Source organism: Rattus rattus, chromosome 16 (genome assembly GCF_011064425.1).
Source record: "Rattus rattus isolate New Zealand chromosome 16, Rrattus_CSIRO_v1, whole genome shotgun sequence".
Lineage (NCBI taxonomy): Eukaryota > Metazoa > Chordata > Mammalia > Rodentia > Muridae > Rattus > Rattus rattus.
Genome location: NC_046169.1, coordinates 12,815,025 through 12,827,820, shown reverse-complemented (window position 1 = coordinate 12,827,820; position 12,796 = coordinate 12,815,025). Strand labels below are relative to the sequence as shown.

Below are 12,796 nucleotides of genomic sequence, written 5' to 3'. Positions count from 1 at the left end.
GGGTTCAGCGGCAAACAGGATCTCCCCAATAAACCATGCCACAGTCCTTTCCCTCCTTTGCAAATGCTGACTCCAGCACAGCAGTCCCAGTCAGAAGACTTCCTGCAAGGTGTACTGAATACACTGGGACAGAGCTCAGTGCCGTCCCCTGCACATGCTGCTGCTAGGAAGGCTAGCCCAGACCAGCTCAGGACCATACCACTCCATGTTCGTAGGATAGACATCCTTCACCACGGAAAGCTCTCTTAGAACCATCCCAGGTGCCATGTGACTGCTTCCTATAGGCTGAACCTAAGCACTGCTGTCTGAACCCACATGAGATTCAGCCTACTGGCATGGTTCCCTGGAGGGAAAGAGGCAGGGCCCTGCCCTCTCCAGGATCCTAAATGATGACTGGGACTGGCTGCCAGTCCATGGATTGCCTGTAACTAACCCCAATAAACTCAACTGGTTTTGCAAGCTTGGCTCAGATGGTATCATTCTTTTGGCTGGTCAGTGCCCTCCCAATAACCAACAGCAGCTCCTATGGCTGGGCTGGGCATGGTGGCAAACATGTTCAGTCCCAGCATTTGGGAGGCACAGACAGGTGGAGCTCTGTGAGTTTGAGGCCAGTCTGGTCTATACAGTGAGTTCCAAGATAGCCAAGGCTACATAGACCCTACCTCAAAAAATAACCAGGGCTGGAGAGATGGCTCAGTGGTTAAGAGCACTGACTGCTCTTCCAGAGGTCCTGAGTTCAATTCCCAGCAACCACATGGTGGCTCACAACCATCTGTAATGGGATCTGATGCCCTCTTCTGGTGTGTCTGAAGTCAGTGACGGTGTACTCACAGATATAAAATAAATATTAAAAAAATAATAATAATAACCAGACAAAGAAGGTCCTAGTTCCTATGTCTTCCCCAGAGAAAGTCTCACTGGCCAACAGGACACTTGATGTTCTCAAAGAGGTTGTGAGTATCTTCTGTCTTGGTGGCAGAAGGAACCAAGTGCTCCTTCCTGTAGACTCCAAGCTCAGTGATCTACAACTCTAAGAGGCCAGCCTCAGCTGTCAGTTCACCACACAGGGGGATAAGGAAGGTCAGTGATGGAAGGCAGAGGTCCAGAGCTCAGGACTCCAAACTGGAGCTACATTAATCACCTGGCAGGCTTGTTCACGCAGAAGGCCGTCGCCACCATTCCCCACCCGCTCAGAGATTCCGAGCCTCCAGGACCAGGATGAGCATTCCACATAAATTCCTAGGCACTGTCGTTTTGCTGGCCCCAGGGCCATGCATAGACTGAGAACCAACCAGTGTCAGGGACAGACAGATGTAAATTAAGACCATGCCTACACATATTCCCAACATGTGACAGTGACCAGATGCTCCTAAACGCTTTAGGGTCTTAATTTTCAAGATCGGGAAAAATAACAGCACCGTGTCAGAGTACGACTGCATGAACAAGAAATGAAATGGAGGCGCCTGACGTGGCGGTTCCTATCTGGGACCCCCGCACTGAAACCACTAAGACAGGAGGATGGCAAGTTTAAGTCCTGACTAGGCCACAGAGTGAGTTCAAGAGCAACCCAGGTAACTTGATGAGAAACTGTTGCCAAAGTAAAGACAAAGCTGAGGATGTAGCTAAGCAACAGAGCACTTACCCAGAATCCCCCATGAGGGGCTGGGGCACAGGAAATGCTGACTCTAAGACCTTAGTCACATAGCAAGATCCTGTGTCAAAGATGGACGGGGGCTCTAAAGGGTAGCTAATGGAGTGGGAAATACCTTCAGTATTCAGCATGCAGATTCCTTCTCAAGTTTATGAAACTATTTAGCAAGTTCTGAAACTATTTAGCAAGTTCTCTGGAGGCTGGAAAACTGATCGGTCAGCGGTTAACAGTGTTACAAGTTCAATTCCCAGCACCCGCATGATGACTAACAACCACTTGTAACTGAAGTTCCAAAGGATTCAACTCCCTTTCCTTGCTTCTACAGGTACCAAGCGTGTACCCAGTGAGCATCCACACATGTTGACAAAATATTCACGTGTATAAACATTTTCTTCAGTTTTAATAAAATTGAAATAAACAGAAACCTCGGAGCTGAGTTCTGAAATAAACAAGTTGTCCTCAGGAAACGGGAGCAGCAGTTTCCTCATCCTTATCGACCACAGCCTCAGGAATGACAATTCAGCAGCTCGGAAGCCAGGAGACAGCAGGACGTCCCTGAGATGCAGGAAGCAGCAGTCTTCCATCTACAGGCCACAGGCTCCAGCCCAGGTTCTTTCCTGACTCGGACAGGCCCCTGCTTCTGTGTGGGCGCTAACTAATGGCACCGCTCTCCTGTTTCTGTCCGTCCCATTGCTGGGGCTAAAACCCAGAGTCCCGCATGCTAGGCAAGCACTGTACCACTGAGCCCTGGTCTGACGCAGAGCAACTTCAGACACGGGGCATAAGGAACGTGCACCTCAGTTCAGAGGCTGAGGCAGGAGGACTTGTGAATCCAGGAGTTTGAGGCCAGTCTGTAGCACGCAGATAATAAGATTCGATCTCCAAAGAAGCAGAGCTGGGAGGAAACATCCTTGGCACGTCTGGAGTCCTGGATTCCTCTCCAGCACTGCAGGACAGGGAAAGGAGGAAGCCCTTGCATAGCCTTCATATGACTTCCAGCTCAACTCCTCCTCCGCAGCCCGTACTGCTCCATATGGACGGCTATGCAAATAGCAAGTGTTTCCACATGTCTACAGAACGTGTCTTCACAACAAAACTGCCTAAACCCCTAGCTGCTCAAGTAGTCACTAATAACACTTTTTCATTCGGTCTGTTCAATTTTTTTTTTTCTTTTTGGCTAAATGTCTTTGAAATGTCTCTATGGTTGTTCTAATCACAAAGTATTTCAAACACCCAAAACAACAGAAAAAAGGCACGTGGATGGTGGCACATGCCTGCAATCCCAGCACTTGGGAGGCTGAGGCAAGTGGATTCTCAAATGCCCCAAAACATAAAAAAAAAAACTACCGCCAGGCGGTAGTTGGGAGATGGTGCATACCCTCAATCCCTGGAAGAAGTGGCAGCCAAATGGATCCCTGAGTTCAAGACCAGCCTCATCTACATAAAGTACAAGGCTAACAAAGGCGAGAGAGAAAGATGCCGTGTGGTTTTGGTTTTTAAAGTAAGAAATGACAGGCTAACATTTCATCACCATGGGACACATCTCTCACAGGCTGACCTAGTCTCTTTTGTACAGTGAAGTCAAGAACCCAGGTTCCAACCTCCTCCCTCAGCTTGAGGCTCCCAAGTTACACAGTGACAGCCTGTCCCACGGATCCTACCATGCAGCTATGGCCCGCTGTCCACTCGCTCCATGCCTGCTGGGCATCTGGGTGGTTCCACTGCCAATCTATGACACATGGCACCACTGAAAATGTTCCAGAACATGGCTTTTTGTGGACATATGGTGCATGCACTTCTGTTGGATACATAACACAGGCGTGGAGTGTATGTGCCGGATCACAGCACTTGCATATGCTCCGTTCAGTAAATATTTCCAGTTTTCCAAAGTGACTCAGCCAATCTACACCCCCTCAAGCAACAGGCCCAGCTGCCTCTCACTTGGACCAATGCTCAGTATTTTCTGTCCTCCTTCCCTCAGTCTAAAAGACATATACCTCTTTCAAAACTTATAATCAACTAATTTACAGGCTTTTCTTTATTAAAAATTTAACACAAAGGCTCACAGATGGTAAGCTAATACCATACCACCAAGCCACACCCCAGCCCCTCACTGGGGGATTCTAGGCAGGAGCTCTACCACTGAGCCACGCCCCAGCCCCTCACTGGGGGATTCTAGGCAGGTGCTCTACCACTGAGCCACACCCCAGCCCCTCACTGGGGGATTCTAGGCAGGGGCTCTACCACTGAGCCACGCCCCAGCCCCTCACTGGGGGATTCTAGGCAGGGGCTCTACCACTGAGCCACACCCCAGCCTCTCACTGGGGGATTCTAGGCAGGTGCTCTACCACTGAGCCACACCCCAGCCCCTCACTGGGGGATTCTAGGCAGGTGCTCTACCACTGAGCCACACCCCAGCCCCTCACTGGGGGATTCTAGGCAGGGGCTCTACCACTGAGCCACGCCCCAGCCCCTCACTGGGGGATTCTAGGCAGGTGCTCTACCACTGAGCCACACCCCAGCCCCTCACTGGGGGATTCTAGGCAGGGGCTCTACCACTGAGCCACACTCCCAGTCATTCACTGGGGGATTCTAGGCAGGGGCTCTACCACTGAGCCACACCCCAGCCCCTCACTGCGTGATTCAATGCAGGGGGTCTGCCACTGAGCCATTCCCCTCATCCATGTTTTTACTTTTCGTTTGCAGACAAGGTTTCATTCATAAGATTCCCAGGCAGGGGCTGGAGAGCTGGCTCGGAGATTAAGAGCATTTGCTCTTCCGGAGGTTTTGAATTCAATTCCCAGCAACCAGATAATGGCTCTTAACCATCTATAATGAGATTTGGTACCCTCTTCTGGGTCGCAGGCATGCATACATACAGGCAAAATGCTGTATACATAAATAAATCTTAAAAAAAAAAAAAAAAAAAAGATTCCCAGTCAGGCCTACAAGTTTCAAGTTGTACTCAACCCTTGAGTAGCTACGAGTATCTAGTGTAATTCCTGGGCTTACTACAATCCTTTTGTCTGTGTCCAGTCTTATGAAGATGGAGTCCTCACAGCAGGGGACATCACTGGGCTTCACTTAGGCAGGCCTATCAACTGGTCTCTGCTACTATAAAAGGCATGAACAGCCTCAAATAGAACACATTCTGCTATGGTTTCACTCAGTACCTAGGATAGTCTATGGAATCACAAGCTAGTTTTTCTGCCTGTGGGACTGATGCCAGATTCCTAATGGTAAAGTATTAGACAAGATGCCCTCAAAGATCCTGTTCATGGGAGGACCAAGTACTCCCCTGAAACACAGTGGTGGGGGAAACCCCTCATTATGTTAAAAGAGGAAACTAAGGGGGCATGTGGGTCAGTGGGTCGAGTGCTTGCCTAGCATGCACGAAGCCTTGGGTTCCATCCCCAGTACCGCACCAACGAAGAGTGAGCCATCCAGCAGGAGCCCCAGACCAGCCTGGGCTACCTGAGACCCAGGCCTTAGCCCTGTCTCCTCTGCCCAGAAGGCTCACCACCCTGCCCCCCCACCAAACCCTTACAGGGCTGAACCAACTTCCTACCCTCCTCAGGAGCCTCGCTGTGAGCATTGCTTCCTCTGTGGCATTTTTTATTAGCGGTGGCTGTGGTTTGCAACATCTAGGCCCCTAGCACATCCTAAGGTAAAGGTTTTGTTTATTGCATCTCCTGACGGCTGTGTGGTTCTCCTAAGACCACAATCTCTGCAAGGTGGTCTGCAGTCACCATGTTCAGACACTGTCCCAGGCACTAATAGTGACGGGCTAAGGACGTGGCTCTATCCATAAAGCACTTGCCTTAGAAGTGTGAGGATATGATCCCCAGAACATGTAAATGCCAAGTGCCCACAGAGGACAGCCACTATAACCCCATCGTCTAGAAGGCCGAGACAATTCCCCAGAGCAAGGTGGCTAGCCAGACTAGGCAGAACAAAGAATTATTTGACCTCAGTACTGAAAGGGAATGGGTGGGGGAACCAGCTGGAGAGAGGGTTGAGTCAGTGAAGTACTTCTGGTAAGAATAAGAACTTAAGGGCTGGAGAGATGGCTCAGTGGTTAAGAGCACAGGCTGCTCTTCCAGAGGTCCCGAATTCAAATCCCAGTAACCACATGGTGGCTCACAGCCATCTGTAATGAGATCTGATGCCCTCTTCTAGTGTGTCTGAAGACAGCTATAGTGTACTATATTTACAATAAATAAATTATTTAAAAAAAAAAGAATAAGAACTTAAACTTGATCTCCAGCACTGAGAGGGAATGGCAGGTCCACACCATTGGTCACCTTGAGAGGTGATCTCTCAGCCAACAAGGCCATGTCCCAAGGGAAAAAAGAAAAAAGGAAAGGATGTGACACATGAGAACAAGAGCTGGTACCCATATGCACATGCAGACAAGCATATGTACAAACACAGAACACACACACAGCTATAGACACAAACAGGTATACACATGGGAACAAAACATTTAAAAAACTTTATTTTAAGGGGTTGGGGATTTAGCTCAGTGGTAGAGCGCTTGCCTAGCAAGCTCAAGGCCCTGGGTTCGGTCCCCAGCTCCGAAGGAAAAAAACAAAAAAACAAAAACTTTATTTTAGGTATTTGTTTCCATGTGCATCTGTGCACCACATGTCTGAAGTGCCCGAGGTCAGAAGATGGTGCTGGATCCCCTAGAACTGGAGCTACAGACTTACGAGCTGCCATGTGGGCTCTGGGAACTGAACTCCAATCACCTGAAGAGCAGCCAGTGTTCTCAACCACTGAGCCATCTCTCTAGTCACAATGGTGTGTGTGTGTGTGTGTGGGTGTGTGTGTGTGTGTGTGTAATGTAAAAGAAAGATGCCCAGTCTACAGCAGATGCTCAATTAACGCCTGCTGGATGAATGAGAGCAAAGTCATAAACTCAAGCAAGAAAGTCATATAATTCAGGCGAAGAGTAGAAACAGTGTTACCATGGTAACAGCTGCACATCCTTCCAGCACCAACGGATCTCATTTATAGTCTTGCAAGCGATGGGAACTGTGCCTGAGTGAGCAGCAGCGACAAAAGCTGCTGACGGGGAGGATCGGCAACAGACACAACAGTAGTGAACCCTGAGACAACATCTCCTGCTGGTAAGATCCTTCCTCCTGCACCATGAGCCCCTGTCGCAGGTCAGCCATATTTATTTTGCCAAAGGAGCATAAGGAAGAACCCTAGTGAGGTAATGCTACAATGTACAACATAGCCGAGCTGCAGAGAGTGGAGCCATGTCTCCAGCAGTGGCTCAATGTCTTTACTTGGGAGCATGGTACCAACGAACCTTGTGGGCCATCCTGGCCTGCTAGTGCGTATTAGTGTGGAGATCTGATCCGAATCCCGTAAGCTCAGTTCAAATGCTACTCCAAGATGGAGGTGCTCCGTCTACTGATCCTCCTTACAGTTCTCAGCATTAGACTGAGTCTTTCTGGGTTTTTTAGAACAGAAGTAGAAGAAAGAGGGTTAACCTCAAACTCCCTGTACAACCAAGGATGGCCTTGAAATTCTAATCCTCTCCCTCCTCGGTGCTGAGATTACAGGCACACCTGGTTCAATGCAGTGCTAGGAATGGAACCCAAGACCTTATACAACCTAAACAAGCGTCCCAGCCCTAAGCCTCCTTCTTGAGTCCTCCTTCGTTTGTCCTGTTCATGGCTTTCCCCTAAATCAAAACCTCTGACTCTCCAAGGCCACCAAACATGAAACAGCACAGCATGTGCACCCAGAAAGAATCAGCACCCAGCCAGACCCCTACCCTCCACAGCACACACAGTAGAAAATGGTTCACAGGGATGTGGGGATGGCTCAGTCAGTAAAGTGCTTGCCATACAAGTGGGAGGATCCAAGTTCAATCTCCCAAAACCCACATAAAAAGCATAATAGTGCATGCCTATAATCAAGCACTGAAGAGCAGAGCCAGGGGAATCCCTGGAGCTCTCTGACGAGACAGTCTAGCCAAACCAGGTAATCTCCAGGTTTAGTAAGACCTTGACTCAAAAATTAAGGTGGTGAAGATTAATTGATTAACTATAGAAGACACCCATTGCCAACCTCTGGCCTTTTTACCCACATTTGTACACACACACACACACACACACACACACACACACACACACACACACAAAGATGGGAGAGAGAGAGAGAGAGAGAGAGAGAGAAATTGATCACTGGGTGTAGTAGCACATGCCTTTAATCTCAGCGCTTGGTAGGTAGAGATCTCTGAGTTCTAGGCTAGCCTGGTCTACAGAGTGAGTTCCAGGACTACACAGAGAGACTTTGTCTCAAAAAAAACAAAAAGAGGATCACAGCTGAGTGTAGTGGCTCACATCCACGACACCAGCAACTGGAAGGTGAAAGGAGAAAGATCTCAGTTCAAAGCCAGCCTGGGCTACACAGTAAGCTCAAAGCATTCCTGAGACACTGTCTTGAAAGGGCATTAGAAAAGGGAGCACAGATGTAAATGTTAAGAACTATGAAGGAGCTGAGACACAGCTCAGGGGTAAGATTCTTTGAGACAACCTGAGTTCTGGTCACATGCGCATGCAGGCCCAAGGAAACCTTCTCACATACACACAATAATTTTTTTGTCCTAGAACTGTAGACCAGGCTGGCCTCAAACTCAGAGGTCTGCCTGCCTTTACTTCCAAGTGATGGAATCAGAGGTATGCACCACTACCACCTGACAAGGATAAATATAATTTTTAAAAATTTAAAAACAAGCCAGTTGGGCTGGAGAGATGGTTCAGCGGTTAAGAGCACTGACTGCTCTTCCAGAGGTCCTGAGTTCAATTCCCAGCAACCACATGGTAGCTCAGAATCATCTGTAATGGGATCTGATGCCCTCTTCTGGTGTGCAGGCATACATGCAAGTAGAACACTGTACACAATAAATAAGTAATTTTTTTTTTAAAAAAAAGAAAAGAAAAACAGGCCAGTTGTCTTCAGGAGAGCCAAAGCTACAAAGAGAAACTCTGTCTTGAAAAATTAAAGAGAGCCAAGCTTCAGCTATGAATGGTGGCCCACGAAATTAATATAAGTATTTACTTAGAGGCAGAGAGAGGTAGGAAAGTCAGAAGTTCCAGGCCAGCCTGGGCTATACAGTGAGACCCTAACTCAAAGAAACAAGAGGACATGAAAGAAAGCTTAGCCATTAAAATTTAGCTCACAAGCAAAAGGAGGAAATAAAAATGAAGCAGAGTAGTCCTGAGCTCTGAGGGAAATCACAGACTGACTAGGAAGGCTCCCAAGATCTGCTTATGAACATGTAGTGAACAGGCTGAGCATAGCCGGACACAGCTTTAATCCAGCACTTTGGAGGCAGAGCAGGGAGATCTCTGTGATTTCCAGGCCAGCATGGACCACACAGCCAACAAGACCAGCCAGGACTACATGGTAAGACCCTGTCTCCACACATGCACTGTCAACTTCCAAGCTGGTCAGTAGCTAGTCCTTTCCATGATTAGTACAAGCACACAGACCACAATGGGGAAAATCTCACAGGCTCTCAGATGTGCTGGTGGTGCTGGGCTAGAAACATTCCTCTAATGAGCTCTTGCAACTCAAATCAGAGGCAGGCGGCAGGCAGGGGCAAAGGGTACTAGAGAGACCCTGCTCCCCACGAACCACCAAAGACTTTTTTTTTTTTGGAGACAGAGTCTGGCATATACATGCTGACTTCAAAGTCCCTATACAGCTCAAGATGACTTTGAACTCCTCTCGAATGCAAAGATTAGAGGCAGAGCCACCACCATGCCTACTCTATATGGTGCTGGGGATGGAACCCAGGGCCTTGTGCGTGCTAGGCAAGCACCCTACCAACAGAACCACATCCCCAGCCCTCCAACCAGACCCTGTTTCTAAAAGGATCTATCAAATGTCAACTTGCACCTCAGAAACCCCAGGCTCCGTCATGGAGCCACTTACCCATGGGGAAGCCCAGTGGCATCCTTCCAGAGTTTAAAGGGAGCAGCGCTGTTTAGGAATCTTGGAAGAACTGACACTGTGAGTTCAAAGTTCCAAAAAAAGTATCCTTGTGTCTCTCCACTCTGTCTGTTTTTGGTTTGCTGGGGGCTTTGTTGTCTCTGTTTTTTCTTTCTCTCTCTTTCTTTTTTTACTTCTCTTCCTTTCTCTGGTTAACCACTCTGAAAGTCACCCTGGCTTTCTGACACAAACTGGAAATATCCAGGACACCTCAGGACCATCCACAGCCTAGTAAAGGCTGCCAGAGTCCACCTGCCTGAGCCAGTACTGTGCAAGTTGGCCTGGTGACACAATCCTATAGTCCCAGCACATGGACACAGGACATCCAGATAGGTCAAAGCCAGTCCAGACTACACAGACAGCCTGTCTCAAAAAGGGGCAGGGAAGGTATGGAGGGGAGCACTGGCTATGTGGTTCAGTGGAAGGCTTGCCTAGCATTCACAAAGCCCTGGATACCATTCCCAGCACTGCATAAACCAAGTGCTGCCCATCTGTGTTATCAAGTGGAGGTAGGACAATCAGGACTTCAAGGTGACCCTTGGCTATACTGCAAGTTCAAAGCCAATCTGGGCTACCTAAATTCCTGTGTCAAAAAGCAAAACAAAAAGCTAGGTATTCCCATAGAATGCCCAGCAGGCACTGGGAGTGTAATTAGCCAAGCACCGCAAGAGTGAATCCATTTACACAAGCCATATTGATCCGTGATAGGAACATGAAAGCTAAGGCAGGGGTCTCTGCCTTCCATTGCTGGAGGCATAGACAGCCCAAGAATATAGTTGACCAGAATCAGAAGGGCCTAAAATCCACACAACAAATTAGGAACTGGAATGTGTTACAGAAGGGGAACTATTGAGTCAGATCTTCCCCAACACCCACATCTATACCAAGTGTGGAGACTAGATTTTCCAAGGCAGCTGTCATCTGACGCTGAGATATCCTGAAACCCCGCAATGAGCTAACCAGAGCTAAGCTGGAGACAGTGGAGACCATAATTCATTGTGGGGAACTAGACCAATGCCTCCCAGAACTCAGGAAGTGGTGGTTTGCTGTGGAGAGGCAGCCAGTCAAAGAGCCACATTCAGCCCCGCTGGGCATCAGCCTCCGTGCTCTGTGCCTGCTGGCCAGATGCACTACTGTGCCTAAGCCAGAGGCCAAGAGGCCAGATGAGCAAGTAGCTGCCCTTTCTTCCGATGTGTATTCTCATCACATTAAGATCACTCTGCTCCCAGGAGACTGCATCCCACCTGGGCTTAGGCAGCCTACAAGACAATCCCCAGCCACCGTCCCACATCAGGAAGCCAGGTGAGGGGAGATTCCAGACCTCTCCAGTGACACACTCCTCAGTGACTTCAGGGCAGATTAAAGAAGTCACAGAAGTAGAATATAGGACACAGGCCCATGTCCTTGGCAGTCAGGAAAGGCTCCTCACTAAAGCCAGACACCTGGTGCCACCCCAATGTGTCACTACTTACCACAGACCATCCTATACTGTCATTTCCTCACCTGCAAGTGACTGCAAGTGAGGCCTAAACTGTTCCACGGGGGAAGCACGTCAGAGACCCACGGGGAGCCCTTAGAAAACCTACTTACTAAGCTGAGCTCTGAACTCTGCAAAGTCTCTCATGGGAGACCCTCTTCCCTAGCTCCCCAAAGCAGTAAACCAAACCCAAGCAGCGCATGGTGGTTTAAACAAGAATGCCTCCCAGAGGAGTTGGGGATTTAGCTCAGAGGTAGAGCGCTTGCCTAGGAAGCGCAAGGCCCTGGGTTCAATCCCCAGCTCCGAAAAAAAGAACCAAAAAAAAAAAAAGAATGCCTCCCAGAGGCTCGTGTGTTTGATGAACTGAGCCCCAATTGGTGGAACTGTTTAGGAAGGATTTACAGGTCTGGCCTTGTTCAAGGAGATCTGTCCCTGGGTGGGTAGGTGGGTGGGTGGGTGGGTAGAATGCTTTGAGGTGCCAAAAGGTAGAGGTGTGTTTGTGTGCATGTGTGTGTGTGTGTGTGTCCCTGCCGCCTAGTTGTGGATCAAGTTGTGATCTCTCAGCTGTTTCTGCCACCATACCTTTATTCCACCATCACAGACTCTAACTCTCTGGAAACAGTAAGCTCAACTAAATGCCTTGGTCCAGGGTGCTCTGTCCCAGCAACAGAAAAGTGACTGATACAGGACCCTAGCCTTGCCCCTTCTTCTACTTCTGCCCTGCTCCGCCTCAACTTCCATCCAGTTCTGGCATCAGGGACCCAACTCACAGATCACCTGCCTCTGCCTCCCAAGTACTGGAGTTAAAAGCATGTGCCACCAAGCTCTTTAGAGTAGCACAATATTCCATTCGGAGCTCTGTCACAGACTATATGACAGTCACCGAGTCAACACTACCTCACTGAATAGAACATTTCAAAACAACATTAACAGCTGAGCTCAGGTTGGGGCTCAAGTATGGTAAAGCTCATGCTTGGCATACAGTATGCTCTGGGTGCCAGCGTTACAAAACCCAAGAGTGGTGGAACTTGCCTCTGATTTCCACACTTGGGAAGTGGTGGTGAGGAGAGCAAAAGGTCATCCTTAGCTACACAAGTGAGTTCAAGACCAGTCTGGGCTGCACAAACCCTTCTCCACCAAATTTTAAAAAAACAAAAACAAAAACAAAAAACCTACTTAGCACTGCAGAAAAACATCAGCAGGAAGAAACAGACTGTGAAAGCATGTATTTGGGACACAGTGAGGACAACTTCATAAGCTGACAGGAAATAAGGAACTGCAGGAGGATGCTGAGGGATCGGCGTCTCTGGAAAAAATGTCTGCGCTAGCAGTTCTCTGTGCTTATGCAACATTTCCTCAAAGCACCAATTCTCGTCCAGCATTAAGTGTTACGGGGGTCTGATTACAACTCCTCCATGAGACTCCAGCAGTCAATACTTCCCAGGAACAACTAGGCTTGGAGGATTGCTGGTAAATGACATAATTGTAGGGATGGTAGGATGCTTGCCTAGCATGCAAGATGTCCTGGGTCTTGTCCCCAGCACTATATAAACCGGGAGCCAGGGTGATGTCTGCCATTCCTGTACTCAGGAATCAAAATCAGGAATTTAATGCCATCTTCAGCTACACAGTGAATATGAGGCTAACCTGAG

At 48.6% G+C, this 12,796-nt stretch overlaps 1 protein-coding gene across 1 annotated transcript in view; it reads right to left on the bottom strand.

Annotated features, from left to right (window-relative positions):
- The window catches only part of Snx8 (sorting nexin 8), a 47,321-nt gene that overhangs the window by 27,004 nt on the left and 7,521 nt on the right, over positions 1–12,796 (bottom strand). The gene's annotated exons all lie outside the window — the stretch shown is intronic.